Source organism: Saccopteryx bilineata, chromosome 5 (genome assembly GCF_036850765.1).
Source record: "Saccopteryx bilineata isolate mSacBil1 chromosome 5, mSacBil1_pri_phased_curated, whole genome shotgun sequence".
Classification (NCBI taxonomy): Eukaryota; Metazoa; Chordata; class Mammalia; order Chiroptera; family Emballonuridae; genus Saccopteryx; species Saccopteryx bilineata.
This window is the reverse complement of record NC_089494.1, coordinates 26,361,651-26,379,397: the sequence shown is the minus strand read 5'-3', so window position 1 is coordinate 26,379,397 and position 17,747 is coordinate 26,361,651. Positions and strand designations below refer to the sequence as shown.

The 17,747-nt window shown below is 36.5% G+C and overlaps 1 protein-coding gene across 22 annotated transcripts in view; it reads left to right on the top strand.

The window, feature by feature from the left end:
• MAP2 (microtubule associated protein 2) overlaps nt 1-17,747 on the top strand; it is a 294,399-nt gene that overhangs the window by 144,993 nt on the left and 131,659 nt on the right. For 21 of the 22 annotated variants that reach the window (XM_066233532.1, XM_066233547.1, XM_066233546.1 and 18 more), the window contains one exon: nt 6,932-6,999. The gene's annotated coding sequence lies outside the window, so the exon portion shown is untranslated. Of the gene's footprint in view, nt 1-6,232; nt 6,653-6,931; nt 7,000-17,747 lie in introns of those variants that run through there. The other variant, XM_066233531.1, reaches the window with a different exon arrangement.

The window sequence follows — 17,747 nt, the reverse complement described above, 5'->3', positions numbered from 1 at the left end:
GAAGGCATTGTACTTCTTCCTTATTTTCCTCATCAATACCACCCTCCATCTTAATCCCCATGGAAGTAAACATCCCCATAGAAGTAAACATCACTGACTTTGGTCTCGGAATAGTAGTTTCATCTGTTCTTGAACTTCACATATGTGGAATGATGCAGTGTGCACTCTTCTGTGTCTGCTTCTTTCACTCATCAGTGTGCCTGTTGGAGTCATCTGTGTAACTGCATGTAACAGTAATTCTTTTTTGCTTATTCTTTGTTTTTCGGTGTGGTAATCTATTATATGGATATACTAAAATTCATTCTACTGTTGAGCACTTGAATGGATTCCAATTTTATGCAATTATAAATAAAGCTACTAATAACATTTTGTAAATGTATTTTGCCGGACACATGTACTCAGTATTTTGCTGGACACATGTACTCAGTATTCTTGGATATGTATCTAGAACTGGAATTGCTGGTTCATAGGGGACACATACATTTAGCTTTACTAGATATTGCCAAACAGTTTTCAGAGCTGTTCATACTAATATACACCCCTACCAGCAATGCATGAGTTTCAGTTGTTCTACAATTACAATTTTCTTTTCAACATCTGGAGATGTTTTATTCCCAACAAAGTTCTTCAAGTGTAATAAGATTATGACTTGATGACTTGAAGTAGCAATTATTTTTTATAATTGCAGTTCATATGAGATTATTTTCAAAAATAACTTTTGAAAAGGAAGTTTAGTTCAGTTTACTTTGGTGAAAGTGTGTGAGCAGAATAGAACTTTAGATATGATCATATTCTAAGCCTCGATTGTTTATGACATTCAAAACCTGTAAACTAGCTATTTCACTAAATGGCAGTCAAACTTTGTTTTGAGAACTGACAAGAAAAACCTTTCTCTCTCTATCTCTTTCTCTCCTTTTTCCCCTCCCTCCCTCCTTCTGTCCTCTCTCTTCCTGTCTCCATTTAAATAATCTTTTTGGTTTCATCCTGATGAGTAAAATAAAAACACTGATGGAATAAATAAAAGCAAGAGTGTATCATTTAAAAAAATAGTTCTCTCACATTTCCAGTGAAATATGAGTATTCCTGAGGTTCAAAATGGCGCATAATCCAAAAATAATTTGAGATGTATTTTGTCCTTACATTTGAATAAGTGGATAAGATTATAACTGATATTTAGAGACAATCACCACTGTAAGGTGTAAAATGAAATTGTGAAGCCAAACTCTGGTTATGGCTCAGAAGGATTAAAGCATGATTCAAGAGTAGTTGGAAATTGGTCCAATTACCCTGTTTTAGTTCTCATCTTACTTGCTCAGAATATACATTTGTCCTTTCCACTCCAGACCATGTTAAATCAAAATCACAGGGAAAATGTCAAAGGTGACCACAAGTGGCCCCTCTGTTTCTTTATAAAAATACTTATTTCTGATTCATTCCTTATCTAAGTTCCATGGAGATACTGAATATTTTGGCTTAAAATATTTTTTACTGTGTTATATGTGTAAAAGATAGTTTAATATCAAGTATCGCAAATAATTATAGGACTTAGGGCCTGCACAATATTAATCTGTTTTCAAACTCTAAATAAGTAAAGAGTCCAGCTCAGTAGCACAGAATATCTAGTAAAAGTAAATGAAAGCTAGAGTTTACAATAAACTAATGAATATAGTCTGTCGTCTTCAATCATGTCAAGAAAAATCGGGGACAAGAGTCAAGTGATTCAAGGAACTTTTTTGGGGGGGGTTAACTTTTGTCCATTGCTGATGTTTGTCCATTATCTAGTCTCAAAATTCTTTGCATGAGTTTTTCAAATTTTATTTTTTATAATGAAAAATTCAGCTTTATTGATGGTGCATGGTTAATTTTTGTAGTTTACTATAAAATACAAAAGAAAACCATGTGAGTAATTTAAAAATCAATGTATTACTTGGGTGTTTAGTGATTTTTTTAAAACTGCTAGCCAGTTATTATTTATCCTGTAAGTCAGGGGACCACTAGCACATGTTTCTTTCATTGATGACATTGTTATTATGTTGAATTCATTTACTCATGCAAATTTTTAAAAAATGAGATTAGCAACCAATAATTGAATTTTTAAAGGAATTCAAGCAACAATTCTAGAAGATTTCCAGGTCCTTAAATAAATTATAGAGCCTCATGGCCTTAAAAAAATCAACAGGTTTTTGGAGCCATGCCTCTAATAATATGTAATATTCTGGAAGGTGCCATAAATTGAATTTGAAATGTGTATTTTAATTAGCAGCCATTAAAGACTTGCCCTGCTTGGAGACTGGGACATTTTATATAACTCTCTCCACTGAGTCGTACATCCTTTATAGCTTCAGGTATTAGGCTGAACCATATGAAATTACAATTTTGTAGGTAAAAAGTAATAGAATCTCAACATCAGATAGTTTGGACTAATGCAGGGTGGGGAAAAGTAGGTTTACAGTTGTTTGTATGGAAAATGCAATAGTTAATAAATAATAATACAATAATAAACTCTGTGTTTCATGTACTGACAACTGTAAATCTACTTTTGCTCCACTCTGTATATATAAAAGGAAATCAATATAACAAACACTTTTCTTGGACTTAAACACTCAAGTTCATTGACTAATGTAATTTTCACATTCTCTCCTTTAAAAACTTTTTTGGGGGTGCTCATATTTTCCAGGCACTGTTTTAGATGCTTTGGATACATCAGTGTCTCAAACATGTAAAGAATTCCTTTATGGACTAGCTGAGGGAGGCATGGAATAAATAGTCAGCATAATAAATAAAATACAGTATGAGAGAAAGTGTTAAGTGCTAGGCAAAGAGGGAGACTATAGCTGGGGTGTAGGGCTGTGGCAGGGATGTGCTTGCAATGTTCACTGTAGTAGCCAGAAAAGCCCTGGTTGGGAAGGTGATATGTGACCAGAGGTTTCATGTAGGTAAGGAAAGTATACGTCCATTATTCATTCCTTTTAAAGGGCTTAAAGAGGGATATACAAATACACAGACCAGTACCTTTAGGGAATGAATTCAAGCTCTTTCAGAAGAGCCACCATAGTAAGCTAACGGAACTTGGGGACATAGTTAAATCAGATACTTATAGATCAGATTCTAAGATGAAGCAGATAAAACAAAGTAAGAGAAACATAGTTTCTTAACAAAGTGTGAAAGAGAAGTGTGAGGTTGATTTCTGTATTCCCTCCACTATAATTGAATTCCTTGAGGAAGAAATTTTATTTCCTTTTATCCCAATTACTGGAACCTAGCAAGTGTCTGAAATATGTGTCAGTGTATCATCAAAATTGGAAAAGTCAGTTGATGAATGATGCAAAGCCAAGGTCTCGAGTATTGTCAAAGAGGATGGGTAAGAAATAACCACAGTGTAGGCTCAAGCATAAATATGAAAAACCTAAGAAATCATGAAAATCTCTCAATTATCTGTCATCTCATATTCCTAGGATATAACAGACTTAAAGGTGTGAATTCTATTTTACATACAGTGCCTTTTCCACAATGGACATATTAAAGTAAAAGTTTCTCACTAACAAATGGTGAAAAAAGAAAAGGAGTAGGCCAACACATTCTCCCTGAATGAATCAGGTATCCCCACATGTTAAATGGCTCCCAAAGAGTATTCAATATTTTTAGAAGTTGTGCTATTTTCTTAGGCCACTATGTGTGCTTTTTGAGATCTTAATAAAATGTGACCCATGTTTGAAGAAATGACCGTCTTGTGCATCATATTCTTATGCTCAGAGGTGAGCAACAGATGACAGCATATTAAAACAAACTGTTTTGAAAATTAACCATAGTGTTCAAAACCACAGAAGAAAAATAGACTTTTACCAGAATGATCTATTTAAAGGGACACTTTTTTGGAGGAGAATAATATCCTAACCAGCAGGTAGGATTCACTGAAACCTGAAATTCTGTAATTATTACCTAGGGTAATCATTTTTTAATGTGATTTATTTATTTTATAGCTGGGGGCAGAGAATATTAGTGGCCACAGCAATTGTATTTTAGACATAAAAAAAAGGCAATATGGCCCAACCTGTAGATGAGGTAACCTGAAAGCAATGAGTCATAAGAAATGAATATTGAAAGAACATTTTAGAAAGGAAACAAAAAACAGTGAAACATCAAGGTCAAAATCTTAGTCACCATTTTACTGCCTACGTCAGGAAGATTTTAACAAATATTGCACCCCCCAGTGGTTGTTTTTGACCCGGGCTTCCAATTTTCTGACTTCATTATTTTGGGTAATCTCAGGACGGTTCACATTATATATAACTAGGAGGATCTTTGGGAGGCCAACTCAATAGTTACTTAATTTCCTTTTTGAAATTTTATTAAATTTATTGGGGTGCCATTGGTTAATAAATTTATTTTGATTTCAAGTGTACAATTCAATATGTATGTTGCATTGTGTGTGCACCACCCAAAGTCAAGTTTTCTCCTATCACCATATACTATTTGACCCCATTTACCCCTCTTCTACCTCCCCCTTCTCTTTTTCTCCTCAGATAACCACCAAACGGTTGTCTGTGTCTGTTGAGTTTTTGCTTGTTTGTTGCTTTTAGTTTTATATCCTACATATGAATGAAATCAGATGGGTCTTGCCTTTTTCCATATGACCTTCTTCACTTAGACGGAGATTCCCCAGATTCATTCATCTGGTTGCAAATCACAGTATTTTGTCTTTTCTGATGCGATTGTCCAATTTCATGCTTGCAGACAGAATGCTGCCCGGAATGATAGAATATCTACTATATGACCATTAAGTTCAGGTTCAATAAGATAGGTTCACAGAAGGGCAATCATGCTTGATTCATCTGATTGCCAGACTGGAAATGAAGAAAAGCAGTGACATAATTACCCCACATTCTTCAGACCTCCAATACATTACAGCACAGAGATTAAGCAAAGCTAGTTCTCAGAATGATTACAACGCATTTTAGCAGGGAAGATCTGCGTTAGCAAATAAAAGGAGGATTAAAAAATCAAAGACAAAGGACGTTGCTAGAATCTGTTTTGCATGCACAGAAAATGTGGGAACATGGAAAGAAAGTTGTTTGGTGAAGGAAGAAAACCGGGTGTTTCCTGAGTGGTGTTCTTGAATTCAGGACATGGACAGAGGCATGGGGCAGCAGGATCCAACTCATACAAAAGAACCATAATTTGAATATTTATGAAAGCAAAATTAGCTAGTGATGCAAAAAAAGGAGAAGAAAGGTGGCTAATGGAGAATGCAAATTCATCTTAATGCATTTAAAATTTAGTATAAATATGAGACAATTCTTTCTAAAAGGAAAAGAAGCAAGAATATTCAGTCTCTAAATTTCCTCCACAGTAGACCTTTTCCCTTTTTTCTATCATCACCTTATTTTTCTCCTTGCTTTCTGTTTCCAGTAACCATGGTGATGCTCCCTCCCAGCAACCTTCCTCGCAGCTGGTCCTTCTGGTACACACTGAATTTGCTTTTTTCACTGATGCGGGGAGCTAATCATGCTTCAGAAATTAATTAATTTATTAACATTTTTCCCCATTCCTTTTGTCCAGGAACTAAATGCAAAGAATTATTCCACACTTAGCCTCCCTACGTAAGGGCCACGGTAAAACAAGGATACTCAACTGTTTATTTCAGATGCTATCATAAGGGGGTACTGATTATGCCAGAGATTCAATTCCCTGCCTTGGGCCTCAGGGACTGTACAGCCCCAGGACTCAAGCTGGTCGCTACTTCCTTTTGCTTTTGTATATAAACGGAATAAAATTGACTGCCCACAGAAATCACTGATCAACCTGGGTTTCCTAATCCTCTGGGGTTTTTTTTGCTGCATTCTTCCTTGTAAGGAAGACATTTCCAAATGTGTAATTATCACAGTTAAAAGGGGACTGATTTTTTTTCATAAGATACACATAAGTGTATGCATTTTGGAATGTCATAAGCAACATGCAATACTTTGTTTTCAAGTATTGTAATTATCTGCCAGTGACAAAACATCAAAGAATCTGTGTTGTCATTAAGGCAGATAATAAGAATTCCCATAAACTGTCATTTGGACACATCCAGTTTGTGGAGCCTAACTTATTTGTAATCCTATATGCCGGAAAACTGTCTCTCTGCTTAAGCACTGTGTGTGTGCGCACGCGAGCTGTTTGTGAGTGTGTGTGCGCCTGTGTGTGTCTGGCACTAACACAAAGGAGACCAGATGATGACATTCATAGGCTTATAGACTCGACTCCTGGGGACACACTTGGATGGAGGCAATTAAAATGCCTGTCAGGCATTTGGTACCAGAAACCCTCACGGCAAACCACTAAATCATAAACCAGAGCTGCACCTTATTGTTAGTGAATGATGGCGGAGCTGGGTGGCTTGTCATCATTCTCGAAAATTCTGAGGCTAGTGAGCTCTCTCTCCCTCTCCCACTCGCCTTATTTTCCTTTTCGCCACTGCGGGGACTTTTTCTAATTTGCAGCTCCCCTTTCCCTGACACACACAGGCAGGAGCTGGTGGCTGGCAGACCGCAGTCTGTCTGGAGCTGGAGAGCCAGAGCCAGAGCCCGCCTCTGGACATCATGCTCGTGGAGAAGGATTCTGCAGCCATCCTCACAGGCTAGACTTGGGTGGGATCGCGGCGAAAGCACTGGTAATGGTTGGAGGGTTTGAAACATTTTTATTTTACTTTATTTTCAATCTGTTTTCCAAAGGATCTTTGCTTTATGTGATCTCAAAGTAAAATGCTTTTAAATTCATTACTGAGCTTCCTAAAAATTCAAGTACTGCATTGTTTGTACTACAGATCTCAAGACATAGGTTTATTGTCTGGATATAAGGAATGCATGTGTGTACTGGTGAGTTACAATTTTCAATATTTAGTTAACAAATTTATATATGTATTTTTTTTCCTTTTGTTTTGTTTCGGTAGATTCTTCAGTTTGTTGTCTCTAACGGACGAAACATTGATTGGGAACCACTCATTCAGAAAATTAAAAGGTACCACATGTTTTGTTTGGATGTTTAAATGGGGGAAAATCAAGGCGGAATTGAAATGTTTTTATTTGAAGTAATCTCTCTGTGACTAGTCCTTTATCCTTAAGCTTATGCTGATCATTGTCTATACCATGTATGCTTTCCTAGGCAGAGAATGCTATTATTATCCAAGGCTGTTTTGGTGAGATAGCTAAAGAATTGTGTCTTTTCATCGTATTGCAAGTTATTAACAAATATTAGTACATCTGACTTGTTGTTGTATTTTATTATAATAGCTAAAAAAACGTACACAATTCTCTATTTTAATGAAAATTCAATAATTTGAATTTAAGAGAATTGTACTAAGTACTGATTTTATCTGAGGAGGTGCTGCTAAGACGTGTTGTTTTTTTAAGTGGCTAAATGAAATGGGTTGCATTTCCCAGGTAGACTGGGTGCAGGAGACGAAAGCCCAAGCATGACTCAGTATTGTTGGGTTCTGCGAATAAATGGCTGTTAACTTCTTCATGATGCTTCAGCAACAGATATATTTAAAGGCTGAGGTTGTTATTAAAATAACTGATTTTATATACAGTTTATTTGGCATTGACAGCATGAGAAAGTAATCCTTCATCTTGCCATGAAAGCAGTTGAATCCATTGATCCTGGGCCTTATGCCTTACAAAAAAAATATATTAATTTTCCAGTTCAGCATTAGGATGTGTATTGATTGGAGATGACAAATCTAGGGATTACTTCTTCTTTAATTCTTGTAAGATTATCTTTGACTTTAACGTATACTCATGTCAATAAAGCCTTTATATGTAATTTGGCTTTTAAAAAATGGAAGACATTTTCTCCCTTGCTGGGAAGATCAATAACGTCCTTTAAGTCTTTCCTTGCTATTTATATAGTATTTCCCCTCGAGGCTATCGGTCCAAAATATTTTACGCAGTAAGGTGTTTTGTTTTTTTTTGGTTTTGTTTTGGTTTGTTTTTTTTTTACTATACTTGAAAAAATGGCTAATGTTCAACCACTGATCCTGAAATACCAGAAGTATGTGAGTGTACACCTGTGAGCTTGAATATTTGTAGCAGTTGTAGGAAACTAAATGCATTGTCCTTGTTTAATTTTCTCTGAAATGTGTACTTATGAGAACCTTAATTTATTTGTTCCACAAACCCTTGGTAAGAGCCTGGCTTCTGTGGGTAGTTATTGTGGGAAGGCGGAAGGGGCACATATCACTGTCATCACCCTTCCAGAGTGTAGGCAGTATCATAGAATATTTTAGCACAAGAGAACTAATTTGTTAAAATTGTTAAAATGAATCACTGTGCTCTAAAAAAGGAAATGACATTATTTTGGGTGTTGAACAAAATCTAATAGGTTACTCTATTAGGTTCATTTCATGTATTCAGAGATACATGAAAATATATTGCACCTTTTCTTTAGAAATTACTCATTGGAATCATGTATGAAATCACCAAAAAGGATTCACTAGTCCTCCTGAATATTGTAAAATCCTTGGGTTTTTACAATAAGTGAAGTCTTTAATATATTGCTAAAAAGAACTAAAACTAGAGAAGTACCATATTACCTTACCAAGAGCCTCTTGGTCCCTACATTTTCTAGCGCCATTTAAAAATTCATCTAGGTGTGTGGTGACAGATTTTGTATAATAAACCAAGGTTTATTCAAGTAGTCAGTTAGGTTGTTAAAGCAAAATAGACTCTAACTACTAGGCCCTACGAGAGTCAGGGATCTATATGAGATTTTTTTAACCTGCAACGTTTGGACATCCGTATGATGTTAAATTCCTTCACTGATTTTTCACTTGTACATTCAGCACATAGCATAATGCCTGACCACAGTAATCCAAAATTATTTATTCAATAATTTGATAGATAAATGAATTTATGGGAAAAAATCTACATTTTCCTCATTACTTTTTTGTTCTTGTTTTTCATGAGATTGTGCACTGTAAAATAGACATTGGGTATATATATATATTTAGCTACTCAAAATATTCGTTATAAATCCCTAATATAGGATAATTATATAATTAGATAATACCAGGTAGAAGATCAGGTAAACTAGGTGTAGAAATTTCTCTAGGCTCTATGGAAAAGAATTTTTCTGGTTTTAGGTTAAGATGGAAAGAATTCTTGAAATGTCCCTTTCACTATCATCAGCTAGAGGAAAGATGCCAAACTGCAGCAGGAGTTTTGCTTTATGGACCTTCCTAAATACTATTCCCAGGCTTTACATTGTTTATTACTCTTCATGTCTTCAGCCAAGATTTTGCTGCAGCAGAGGGGAGGAGGCCTTTCCTCTCTCTCTTTCTAAATGTAACACTAGAAATGATGTCATACTCTTCCTAAACACTTTCTTGCTCATTATGGACTAGTTAAATATGGCATCATTTTATACATATATATTTTAAAAATCTATAAAGAATCTTCTAGAATCATAATAGTTTAAATAAATTTATTCTTTCTTGTTGTCATTTATCTTTATTAATAAAACTATACTTTTTTTGTTAATGGTATACCAGATAATATTCTAAGCCCTTAGCACATTATCTCATTTTAATTCTTGCTACAATCTTGGGAAATGGGTTTGGCCTCCTTTTTACAAATGAATGAACTGAGACAATAGTTGGGCGATCAATACAAGTCTGGCCCAAAGTCCTTCATATTAACCACAACATATTACATCTTTCTCTAGTAAATTTTTGGCTCATAGTCATTATTTTAATGTTTTATTTATGCATATGATACATATGTTGTTGCAATAGGTTAAAATGGTACACGTGTTGATTTTTGTTTTTATATACATATTGTATAAGTAAATATATCTTTAAGTACTTCAATATAATAGTCAAGCTCTGCTATATTTTATATTTTTAATATATATTTTCCATTTGATCTAACAAACTTTATTCTTTAAGGAAGAATGTAAGAGATAAATTAGAAAGTTTTAAAATAAATGAATTAATAAAGCTTCTTCTATGTCATTACAAAGAGGTTGCAACTGAATTATGTAACTTATATAAGAAAATTAGCCAGAGAATTCAGGAGCTAAATAACATAACAGAGGCCATATCTTACAGAGGTGTTTTATTTTTTAATTTAAATAATGTCAGAAGAAGTTTCAAATGGCCAAAATAATAAGCAAGGAACCATATTATGAGCAGTGAGAAAATACCTCGTTCAACCTTAAGTAAAACTTACTAATCCAGAAAAATAACTGAGGGCACTAAGAATTACACAAATATGTATTAAGATTCTCTAGTTGAAAAGGAGTATATACAACAAAACACGTTTGAAGCTCAATGAATACAGCAGAGTAAGAGTACTTCCTTAAGTAGCACCATGGCTCATTGGTATTGTAAGAAACACATGAATAATTTCTTAAGGGACTTTATTGCATGGCAGGATTACTAACAATTAAGAAGGGACTCAACAGGAAACACATCATGGAGGATGAGACTTTTGAGATGAGTATTAGGGATGAATAGAAGTATTCAGGGAAGAGATAATGCATGGAGGAGATCCAGAAAGAACAAACATTTGCAAAGGAACCAAAGGAAGTGAACATGTTTGAAAAGCATAGACTGATCTCATTTGTATTCTAGAGTGCAGGACAGAAGGGGATTCTTAGAAAATAAGGATGGAAAGGTACATGAATACAATTAGATTGTACCATATGGAATGGATAATATTCTACCCTTTTTGAGCTACAAAGTAAAAATTTCATTCATTTCAACCTAATAGAGCAATATTCAATCAACTGGTGTGCCTCAAGAGTGTTTAAAAAGTACAATACTTGGCTATTTAGTCAGGGGCACTGACCTCTTTCCCCTTGGATTGTCAAACAAACCCCCCAAAAATGATAATAGTCAACAGAACAGTAGCGGTCCACTGTGAATGCCCTGTCTTGAAACATAAATATATAGGTCATGTAAAAATGTTTCATCTTATTGGTCATGTCACATAATCAGGTTGTGTATGATTGATTAATTCTTGGTACCAGAAATCTTTATATACAAGTATAGGCACCTGATTTTTTTAAGTCACTTTTGAGCAAAAGGGTAGCTAATTGCTATTTTCGTTTTGTAAAGTGATCCAAATTATGCCTATTTTTTTTGTTAGATCAGTAAAACAAAACAATATATATATATATATATATATATATATATGTTTTTTGATGTGCCACAGAATTTTAACAATTAGTTTATGTGCACCATGAGATGAAAAGTGTTGAAAATATCTGACTTTATAAGTACACTGGAAAGTGAACTTAAATGCCAAATCGAGGTTTGTTGTTTTTTCTAGTATTCAGTGGGAAGCTATAGCGTGTATACGTGTATTAAATAAGCGACCATTATGATCTCAACTGCATTTTCAGATGAATTATTTTATAGCTATGAGATAAATTAGAGTTGAGAACATATTGAAGAAAGCATCACTTTGAAAGCTATCAGAGAGTGATAATACAGGAAAAAATGAAGGCTCAAAGGAGGTGTTGGTAGTGGGCCTGAAAAAAAGAGGTCATGACAAGGAGAGATGTTTCTGAGTTTACATTCAGATACACAGATTAGCCACTCCTTGACCGGGAGCAGGAATGAGAAGCAGAAAGACCCAATGGTGACTCAAAGGTAGCTAAAAGCTACTTGAGAAAAGAAGCCCTTGTTTACTTTTATTGTATCCTGGTCTCTAGCAGATACAAGTAGTCAGTGATAGTACGTAGTAGGCAGTCAATAAATGCTGACTGAATTAGTGGGGCAGACTTCATGCCCTTTTTCTGCCCTCATGAAACTCTCCTTCCAGAAGGGGAGATAATCAGTGGGTAAACAAATTAAATTAAAAGATGACTCAGGCAGCTGTGCAGAGAATGGATGATAAGGGGGTAAGAATTGATGCTGGGAGATAAGCCTTTCAAACTTTACAGCAGAATCAACTGGTATCTTAATAAATTCAGAGTAGGGCTGAGGACAGGCCTGAGATTCTTTAACAAGCCCCCAGGTGATGTTGATGCTGCTGGACTATGGACCATGCTTTAATCAGAGGTTGGAAGACAAAGGTCTAGACAAGAAAAGTTAGAAATGATAGAAGTTGTGAGGAGTAAGTCAAATGTGAGCCCTTCTCTACGTGCAACAATAAGTACTACGTACTTTTCAACCTCTTTGATAGTGAGAGAGAGAATTGTTCCTCTTCTGAGTTGTTTCAATTCCAGCCAGTTGTTTTATGAACAATCCATTAAGCCATCCCTAATGAGCTACTGACATTTCATTTTCTCTGCCCATGCTCAAAGCTTATTATGTCATATAATGAATTCTTGTGGCTAAGGTTTGGGGATGTGATTGCACACAATTCTGTGTGTCTTAACTCCAGTTCTGTTCCTCACCTCATGATTTCTTTGGATTTTAACCCCCTCTCTGCCTAGGTGTTCAACGTAGTACTGGCCCGCTAAATACTCTAGCCCCCTAGCTCTTGACATCTCTCATGTTCCTCTTTGCATAGTAGCAAAACTCCTGGGTCTCCACATCTTATCTTCTGGCTGCTCACAGCTTAATACAAGCTTTGGGGGATGCAGCTTAAAGCCACGGAAAACATTTAAGGATAGTCTCCGATTTAAGGAGTGCATTTATTCCAGTAGAATCATTTCTTTTCGGAGGACAGTTTTGCTTAATGACAGCACCCACATTCTGCAGAGCATTTACAGGGGCTATGTGCTCCCCAAAAGCCTGGACAGACTCTGTCTGCAGGGATGTTGTCTTCTGCCTATACTGCTAGGCTCTCACTTTTGTGCTCCTTTGTAGCTACAGGAACTTGGGAGCATTTACCTGTCTGATTCCTCCCATACCACACTTTGCAGCTGTAAAATATCTAAGAAAATAACAAATTCAATAAATATGGCTTACTTAACCATCAAGGAAAACAGCTCAAACGCATATGAAACATCCTCGATATCCTCATACTTACTAGTATATCTCCTTTGTTTAAAAGGCTGGTTCTATCTCTAGGTCTCTGAACCTAGTCCCTGTTGTTTTGTAATTTGCTGTTTATTTAAGTGACCAAGTAGGCTTGAGCAGTGTCATTAGGAACTGTAAATTAAAAATAACAGTGAAGCCTGACCAGTGGTGGCACAGTGGATAGAGCATTGACCTGAGACGCTGAGATTCCAGGCTTGAAACCCTAGGGTTGCCATGTGTCACTAGGTTAAGCAAGGGGTCACTGGCTCTGCTGGAGCCCCCTGGTCAAGCACATATGAGAAGCAATCAGTGACCAACTAAAGTGCTGCAGCTGTAAGTTGATGCTTCTCATCTCTCTCCTTTCCTGTCCGTCTCTCTCGCTAAAAAATAAAATAAAATAAATATAACAGTGAAATATCAAATTTTCTTATGAACAGAAGTTAACTTAAATCGATAACATTTCTTCAGGAACATTTAGGAACTGTCCTTGTAGAGAAAAAGGACATGGTCATAGGCTTCGTAGTACTTCCTATGTTGTCTACATTGAAAATGCCTTTGATGCATATGCCAAATGGAAGTTAAGAAAATGAGTGCTGTGTATGAGTGAGTGTGTGTGTAACTCTAGTCTGTCTAATAGAGAGTGCTAGTCTTCTTTGCATTGTCAAACTGGAATGGGTAAAATTTCCAGAATTTAGATACCATGCCTATGCCCTTTAGCCATTTATTCAATAGTTAACAGTTTCAGAATAGCACAAGGTAATTTCTTGTCTTTCTTACTCTAATTTTCCCTCTCTCTCAAAACAATGTCCAAATCATTTCTCTTTGTTTTTTGGTTGATTCCATTTGGGTTAGCCTGGAAGGTTTGAATCAACTTTTCTCAGATCCTTTCCTGGTGTTAATGACTCTGGATTATGACCATTTAAAGCAGCCGGAAATACCTTGATCCACATCTGGCAATTGTTAACACAAAGCTACTCCATTTAACATATTATAACCAAAATGTATTTCTTCATATTGTGTAAGAATTTAGGAAATGGTATTTCTTTAGGGGAGGATCTTATGTTTTATTTCCAGGGTTAACAATGTTTATATTTAGTTTTCTTTCTTTCTTTCTTTTTTAAATTTAATTTTTGTGTGTGTGTGTGTGACAGCGAGCGGGACAGATAGGGACAGACAGGAAGAGAAAGAGATGAGAAGTGTCAATCCTTTGTCACGGCCCCCCGTGTTGTTCATTGATTGCATTCTTATATGTGCCTTGACCAGAGGGTTACAGCAGAGTGAGTGACCCCTTGCTCAAGCCAGAGAACTCTGGGCTCAAGCCAGCGACCATGGGGTCGTGTCTATGATCCCACACTCAAGCCAGTGGCCCCATGTTTAAGCTGGTGAGCCCGTGCTCAAGCTGGAGGAGGCCTGGAACCCTGGTCCTCCACGTCTCAGTCTGACGCTTTATCTACTGCGTCACTGCCTGGCCAGGCAAGAAAATATTTTTAAAGAAAACTAAATACAGTATAACCTGACCATACAGTGCCACAGTGGATAGAGCATCAGACTGAGAGGCGGAGGACCCAGGTTGCTTGCTTGAGCTCAGAGGTCGCAGGCTTGAACAAGGGGTCACTCATTCTGCAGTAGCCCCCTCCCCATCAAGGCACATATGAGAAAGCAATCAATGAACAATTAAGTTGCTGCAATGAAGAATTGATGCGTCTCATCTCTCTCCCTTCCTGTCTGTCCCTCTCTCTGTATCTCTCTCTCTGCTTCTGTCACACATACACAATATATATATATTTCTTACTTGTAGAATTTTCTCGTGGTAAGATTTTGTAGTCATATGGATGAGATACAAACCAGAGGCATTAAGGATTATTTTTACACAGTGCCAAAGAGCAGCTCGTTTGGCATGATCTTGAGCATACTGCAGTGAATTTGTGATTTTCTAAATTCTCAAAAAAAATAACTAGACTGCCTGTACTTTAAATAGTGGAGACAAAAAACCCTAAAATCGCTGACTTTACAAGGTTACATTGGTACTTGTGAGATAACAATGAAAAACATTTTTTAAATCTCACTTAGAAGTCATGGCCCTATGTAACTCATATAACTAACTGGTTAGGCTGCTGTAGTTTTATTCTACGAGGTGGTGGATAGTTCATTAGTTCAAAGAGGAATAATAAATATAATTTATAGCTCACTGTGTACAGGTAGTTTTAGTTCTGCATTGTACATTATTCTTACAAAAAGACCCAGGATGTGGACTCTGGATTATGAAGTTGTTTGAATAATGTGACCGGTTAAGAAGTTGCATGTAGATTTTAGGGGAAAAAATGATTTTGTACCACTTTTTAAGTCACAGGAAGCATTTTCTATACATGGCATCTCAGAGCTTGCAACAGTCCCTGGAATGGGAATAGCAGATCGTGTTATATTTGTTACAGATGAGAAAACTGAAGTTAGAAGACTTCAAATGGCCTACGCAAGTCACCCCACTAGGAAATGGTGCTCATATCCTTGTTCTGACTCCAGAGCCTTGACTTTCAACCTACTATGCAGTCAAAGCAGATAATTAAGTATATTGTCCTAGATCTGGACTATGATAATAATGCACTTGATAGCTAAGATAAAGAACCCATTCCAGGCCTGACCTGTGGTGGCGCAGTGGATAAAGTGTCAACCTGGAAGTGCTGAGGTTGCTGGTTCAAAGCCCTGGGCTCACCCGTTATAGGCACATATGGGAGTTGATGCTTCCTACTCCTCCTCCCTTCTCTCTCTCTCTCTCTCTCTCTCTCTCTCTCTGTCTCTATCTTCCTCTCAAATGAATAAATAAAATCTTAAAAAAAAAAAAAAGAACCCATTCCAAAGTAGCCATGACCTTCACTAAATTACCCTGCTCTCCCAAAAGAGTCCTGTGTTTAGAGTCCTATAATAGTGTGGTGTGGAGCTCAGTAAATGCTAGTCAAAATAACAGTTATTATTGAAATGGTTTTAAACTTTTCAATATGAAAAGTAGATAAAGCTAAACACATTACAGAAAATGTAGTCTTAATGACTTAAAAGCATGTGACAGAGACATAGATTAATAATGAGAATTTATTGTTTAGTTCTAAGTTTCACAGAATTTTAAGCAAATGGTAAATAACTCAGCAAGAACCCAGGATAGCAAAGAAAATCATTATAGCTGCAGAAAGTCAGATTTATGCAGAAATATGTTAAAAAGCCAGCATTGTGGTTTACATATTAGGCTAATTATAAGAGCTTATTAAGAAGAACTTTGAGCTGGAAGCTGTCAGTCCAGTTCTGGTCTGAGATGTTGATGGAAGGGGAGTAGTATATGTAAAGAAAATAACAACCTCAGAGGTCATTGAGCAGGTATAGGGTTGAGGTTCGGTGAATTAACGCAAACACCCATAGGAATAGGTCCACTGAGGACATTCTGGTTTTGATGACCCACCTCTTCCCCAAATTCTCCTTCCCACCACCCTCATCAGGGTCACAGAAATGCCTTCATCGGTTCCCTGCCCTGAACACCATCGCCCCATTAAGCTGCCAAACAGGAGCACTCTTCTTTGTTGTTTTCATCGTTCTCCCTCCCTTCAGTGGTTCTCATTTGCTCTCTTGAGCTGTGCTGATCAATAAATATGGTAGCACATAGGCCCATACAACCATTTAATTTAAATTATTTAAAACCAAAAATAATTAGTATCTTATTTTCTTAGTTGTATGAGCCATATTTTAAATGCTCCATAGCCATATTCTTTTCATAGGATATTATATACTATATAACATTATATAGTATAGTGTATTTCCATAATCAAAATGTTTTATTGGAGAGCGCCATTGTAGAGTGTAACCAGACCCCTCACCCAAGCATTCAAGTACGACACAGACTTCTTATCCCTCACTAACCCTTGGCACACACCCTCCACTCCACGAGCCGCTCTCCTCTTCCTCCTTCTCATCACTACAATTAAAATTAAAATAATAATAGTTCTTAATTTATTTAATGCATATTATATGCCAAGGACATGCATTTTCTCAGTGATTGTTTAAAAAGAAAGAAGGTAAGGAGTAGGACAATAAATCCCAACAAAATAGGTTTGTATCCTCATTTCACAGAAGAAGAAATGATGTTCAGTGATGCTAAGTATTTTCCAAAGATAAATAGATAATTGGGGGTGCTTGAAGGAAAACCCAGATCTGTCTGGCCCTGAAGCCAAGCCTTATACTCATTGTTTCTAACCAAGGGCAATTTGTCCCTTCTGTCAGGAGTCATTTGGAAATGTCTGGAGATATTTTTGATTGTCATAACTGGGCAAGAGCTACTGGCATCTAATGGGTAGAGACCAGGGATGCTGCTAAGTATCGAACAATGGACAACCCCCTGCAACTGAGAATTATCTGGTTCAAAATGCCAGTAGTGGCTAAGTTGTTTTTTTCCCTGTCTCCTCCCACAAGAATATAAAGTCTAAAAGTATGGGAACTTTAATCTGTCTGCTGCCATTAGTATTTCTCTAGTGCCTTAAAAAATTGTTATCATAGTGTTGGCATACAATATAGTTTTGAATAAGTGGTGAATTTATTATTTTTTAAATTAAACTAATACCTGCACATAGTTTTTAAAAAATCAAGACAAACAAAGATACGAAAATTGGCCCTGGCCAGTTTCCTCAGCAGTGGAGCATTGGTCAAGTGTGTGGAGGTCCCAGGTTCGATTCCCAATCAGGGCACAAAGGAGAGGTGACCATCTGCTTTTCCCCTCCCCCCCCTCTCACTCTCGCTCTCTTTTGCTCTTTGCTTCCTG